The sequence below is a fragment of the Euleptes europaea genome, chromosome 19, assembly GCF_029931775.1.
Source record: "Euleptes europaea isolate rEulEur1 chromosome 19, rEulEur1.hap1, whole genome shotgun sequence".
NCBI lineage: Eukaryota > Metazoa > Chordata > Lepidosauria > Squamata > Sphaerodactylidae > Euleptes > Euleptes europaea.
This window is the reverse complement of record NC_079330.1, coordinates 29,945,376-29,950,904: the sequence shown is the minus strand read 5'-3', so window position 1 is coordinate 29,950,904 and position 5,529 is coordinate 29,945,376. Positions and strand designations below refer to the sequence as shown.

The window sequence follows — 5,529 nt, the reverse complement described above, 5'->3', positions numbered from 1 at the left end:
TAATAAAAGAATCATAAATAAATAAAAAACAATCAATTGAATAAGTAGTCAATTGCACCCAGAATGAAAGCAGGTATCCTGCTGTGTCCAGAGAATAGGGTTGCCAGGTCCCTCTTCGCCACCGGCAGGAGGTTTTGGGGGCGGAGCCTGAGGAGGGCGGGGTTTGGGGAGGGGAGAGACACCATGCGGTGTAACAATTCCAAAGGTGCATGCAGGCTCAAAAAGCTTGGGAACCCCTAGGCTATGCTATTTCCCCCATGCAAATCGCTTCATCTCCACCTCCAAGCTGCTATTTGCCCTGTGGGGGGATAGGGTTGCCAACCTCCAGGTGGTGGCTGGAGATCTCCTGCTATTACAACTGACCTCCAGCCGACAGAGATCAGTTCGCCTGGAGAAAATGGCCACTTTGGCAATTGGACTCTATGGCATTGAAGTCCTTCCCCTGCCCAAACCCTGCCCTCCTCAGGCTCCGCCCCAAAAATCTCCACGTATTCCCCAACCCGGAGCTGGTAACCCTAACTGTTAGAATGTGTTCAAAATATGATTTCTAACACACACACTGGCAGGTTTGAATTTTTTTTTTTTTTTTTAAAAGGAGATCCTCATGGCAGATTTCCAGCAGTGCACTGTGAAATTCGCGAACCAGCCGAGGAGCCGCAACATGAGGGGCTGCCACCCACTCATCATGGGCCGGTCCCAGATGTTTCCACTGAACCAAATAAAACAACTTTCCTCGTTTCAGTTTAGAGTCGAGAATTATAGATACTTCCAGATGCACCTCCCCACCACCACCACGGTAGGCACTTCCGGCTCAGGCTCGGGATGGAAGTGAGGGGCCACAGTATAGGTTTGAGGAGACTGATATGAAACACTGGGTGTATCCCCCTAAGTGCTTTTGGAAGCGCTAACTCCACGGTGACTTCGTTGATCACCCTAGTGACAGGATAGGGACCTACATACCGTTCACTAAGCTTTGCGCAGTGGCAGTATCGTAGCCAGTGAGGTCAATCCGAGGCGCGATTATTGCTAATTGAAAACTTTTCCCAATACCCCGCCATGACGACTTGAAATATAGTCGGCATTGGCAATTTTTGACAGTCTCTACGGAGGATTTCTGGTTCCAGTGCAGAGATAAGCCACGCGTCATTGCAGCTCAGATAAGATATTTTAACTTTTATAAAAAATTTAATGCCCAAGCGGGAAACTACTTTTAACTTTGAGTTCGCTGGATGGGAGAGCCTGCCGTGCTAAAGGCTGATTTTAATTTATCTGACATGCCTCTTACCTGGAAGAGGAATAGGGACAGATACACTTGATCCCCCACCTTTAGATCCCATCCTGGTGAACGATGTTTATCCGCTTTCTCCTTATATTTGTTTTTGGCTCATTCCAGGTTTTTCTGGAGCCAAGGCCAAGTAGTTTGTACTACGTGTACCCAGTCTTTGATGTCCCCTGCACCCTCCACCTCCGGGGACAGGGATGCATTTCCAAATGGCCCAAACTCCCTGCCATATACTACCCGAAAGGGGCTAAACCCTGTGGACGAGTGGGGAGCATTATTGTAAGCATATTCAGCAAAAGGTATCAAATAAACCCAATTGTCTTGATGGTAATTCACATAACATCGTAAATAACATTCGATCACAGCATTAACTCTTTCTGTTTGTCCATCCGTTTGAGGGTGGTAAGCTGATGACAAACCTTGTTCCACTCCCAGTAATTTCAGGAAGGCCCTCCAAAATTGCGCTACAAATTGTGGCCCTCTGTCGGAAATAACCTTACGTGGCAAACCATGATATTTCATCACGTGCGTAACGAACATGCGTGCCAACTTTTGGGCAGAAGGCAAACCTGAACAGGGGACAAAATGTACTTGCTTGGAAAATAAGTCCGTTACCACCCACAATACTGTTTTCCCCCGACTGGGAGGAAGCTCCGTAATAAAGTCCATGGCAATGACTTCCCAGGGAACAGACAGAACTTTCACAGGTTTGAGGATGCCAGGGGGCTTCCCCATGAGCTTTTTCGAGGTTGCGCAGGTGGGACAACTGCGCACAAACAGATCCACATCTGCCCTCATTCCCGTCCACCAAAACTGACGCCGTAGTAAATGCAAAGATTTGACAAACCCAAAATGTCCTGCTGTTTTAGCCCCATGAACCATCCCCAAGACGTCCTTCTGATCCATTTCAGGCACATAGTTGTTCTCCATGAAACCACAAGTCCCCTTGGCGGGTGAGGGCTTGGGGGAGGATTTGACTGCCTTCCTCCTGCAGTGTGGCTTCACTCAGTTTTACTCGGAAAGCCTCCGGGAGCCCGCTGGTCACGGCGGAGTCCTTTGCCCGGCTTTGAGCCCGGGTAGTCATGGCCAACCCCGAAACCTCCCCCCACTGCTCTGGAGTAAAGAGGGAATCAACAGGATGATTGATTTGACCTCGGTACTAGGGAAGCCGGGACAACGCGTCAGCCAAAGAATTGTCTTTCCCTGGAACATGTTTTAGTACAAACTGAAACTTGGCAAGAATTGCGCCCAACGTACTTGCTTTGCTGACAGCTTTCTAGAGCCTTTAAGCGCCTCTAGATTTTTGTGGTCGGTCCAGACCTCAAAGGGCACCTCAACCCCCTCAAGAAAATGTCTCCAGATCGTGAGGGCATGTTTCACCGCGGCCGCCTCTTTTTCCCAAATAGCCCAGTTAATTTCGGCTTGTGAAAACTTCTTTGAGAAGTAAGCGCACAGCTTTAAATGTCCATTTTCATCCTTTTGTAACAGGCCCCCCCCCCATAGCAACGTCGGAAGCGTCCACTTGTACAATAAAGGGTCTTTCACAGTCTGGATGCTGTAGCACTGGTTCTGACGTGAACAACTGTTTGAGCGTATCAAACGCCCGTTGGCATTCAGGAGACCACTGAAGCCGGGAGGATGGCACAGCGGCTGCGGGTCCCTTCCCTTTTGTCCATAGTAGGGAGGTGAGGGGCAATGCTACTTGGGCGAAATCAGGAATAAAATTCCGATAAAAATTAGCAAACCCGAGAAATTGCTGTAACTGCTTGCGAATAGTGGGGGTTTCCCACTCTACCACGGCCCGAACCTTTTCGGGATCCATCTCAAGCCCCTGTTGCGACACAATATAACCCAAAAAAGTTATAGACGGCTGATGGAAGTCGCACTTGGACACCTTTGCATACAGTTTATGAGCGTGCAATCGTTTCAGAACTTCTTTGACCAGGGTTACATGTTCGTCCATAGTTTTCGTGTAAATTAAAATGTCATCCAAATAAACAATCACTCCTCTGAATAGCAAGTCGTGTAACACCTCATTAATAATTTGCACGAACACACTAGGAGCCCCCGTTAATCCGAACTGCATTACTAAGTACTCAAACATTCCAAAACAACTAGAGAAGGCAGTTTTATGTGCGTCCCCTTCCCTAATCCTGATACGATGGTAAGTTTCCACCAAGTCCAGTTTAGTAAAAATCCGGCCTTCTTTCAATTGAGCGAGCAGGTCTGGAATGAGAGGAAGGGGGTAAGCAATAGACTGTGTGACCGCATTGAGACTGTGGAAATCAATACAGAGTTGTAAATCACCAGTCTTTTTCTTCACAAAGAAAGCGGGCGCTGAGTAAGGCACTTTGGAGGGATGGATGAACCCCTTGCCAAATTAGTATCCAAATACTCTCTTAATACTTCCTTTTCCTTGGGACTCATAGGGTAGATTTTCCCTTTTGAAAGGTTGCCTTCCCCCACCACTTCAATCGCATAGTCAGTATCCCGATGGGGGGGCAACTCATCACATTCGCGAACATCGAACACATCAGCAAACTGTACATATTCTTTAGGGAGCTGAGGCAATGGAGTTTTCACCGACGGCTGCTCAAGCAATGCAGCCGCTTGCTCTCTGAAGACCATCTCCCGTCTATGCCGGTCACACTGAGCTTGTGAGAACATTAGTGTGCGTTCTTTCCAGTCTATGTCGGGACTGTGACCCAGCAACCAGTTCATTCCCAAGACAATAGGGGCCTGTATGGGAGCTATAGTGAAGTGGAGCTGTTCCCAATGCTCTCCCACTCCAAAGGTGACCCATGCCATCCTATGAGTGACTGGTCCACCCCTAAAATCACTCCCGTCCATCTGGGAAAATTTAACTGGCTCGGGTAACTTGACCCGTTTCACCCTCAATGCACAGGCTGTTTCTTCGTTCATTAAAGTCCGAACACAGCCCGAATCAACCAGCGCAGCCACTCACAACATCGGCCCCCCTCTGGGCAATGCAAGGGCGACCTCAACGTACACATTGTCCTCCTGCTCGCTTACCATTACTGTAGCTCCCTGCTCACGGTCCAGGGCGGTCTGCCGAGGAACTCCCTTTACAGCAGACCAGCGGCGTTTTTTGCCGGCAGGCCCCACTCCTCCCCATCACTGGAGGAGGGGGAATCCGAATTTGTAATCCGTGGCTCCAATGAGCCGGACGCTGGATTTGTAATTCGCGACCCCGATGGGCCGGTAGCTTTCGGCTGGTCCTGATCGGGTTGTGCCTGAAGCGCCGAGGGTGTACTCCGCTTCCCAGGCAAGCCGCTCCGGCAGCGGGACTGTCCCTCGGTACGCGCTCTTTCAGTTTCCCTGAGCGGTGGCTGAGCAGGTCCCGGCCGCTCAGCTCGGGAAGGACAACGGGCGGCAAAGTGTCCCAAACCCCCGCAAACGAGACAAGCCCCACTCTCGAAGCGTTTGCGGCGTTCTGCCATGGACTGCCCCCCTCCCTGGAAGGGCCTAAGGTCTTTAAAGGTACCTGGCTTGTCTCCACGGGGTTTGGTCTCTCGCGCTGTCCGCTGCTTGGAGATTTGCAGTAGCTGTCTACGGTTTTCGATGTTGGCCGCATGCCGTACCCATCCCTCCACGTCCAGAGGATTTCTCTGCATAAAGGCCCAGTGCTGCAATTCGGGGTTGAGACCCTCATGGAAATATTGTACCCGGGTGGCCTCACTCCAGTCCAGGATCTTGCTCGAGAGCAATTGGAACTCACTTGCATACTGCACCACCGATTTAGTCCCCTGGTGCAGTTGCAGCAGAGCTGTCTTGGCCCGCTTCCCCTGGTGCGGATCCTTGAACCGGTTCTGGAGAGCAATCATGAAGTCATCCAGACTCCGCAAAACACGGGAGCGTAGTTCATACTGTTGTACCATCCATGCCGCGGCCTCTCCTTGCAGCAGCGAAGCAACGTACTGAACCCGGCTTTCATCAGAGGTGAAAGTTTCCCCCTGCTCCCACATAAAAACATCCACTTGGATCAGAAAATAAGACAGCAGGTCACTCGACCCATCGAAAGTCACCTTCAATCCCCGCCTTGTGGCGGAGCTGGAGCGGGGTGGTTCCCCGGCGGCGGCGGAGGTACAACAGGCTGTCCCGCCCCAACAGGCTGCTGAGGCTGTGGCGGTCTCCGCCGCATATCGTCCAACTCCCATGCCATATCTTGCATACATGGCATCCATCCGTTCAGACATCTCATGTCTCTCGCACTATAGGTGCCGACG

At 50.7% G+C, this 5,529-nt stretch overlaps 1 non-coding gene across 1 annotated transcript; it reads left to right on the top strand.

Moving 5' to 3' along the window:
* The first annotated feature begins 969 nt into the window (after positions 1-969).
* Positions 970-1,110, top strand: LOC130491843 (U4 spliceosomal RNA). Its single transcript, XR_008933868.1, has one exon. It is a non-coding gene; the product is annotated as a U4 spliceosomal RNA (small nuclear RNA).
* Positions 1,111-5,529: the final 4,419 nt, after the last annotated feature.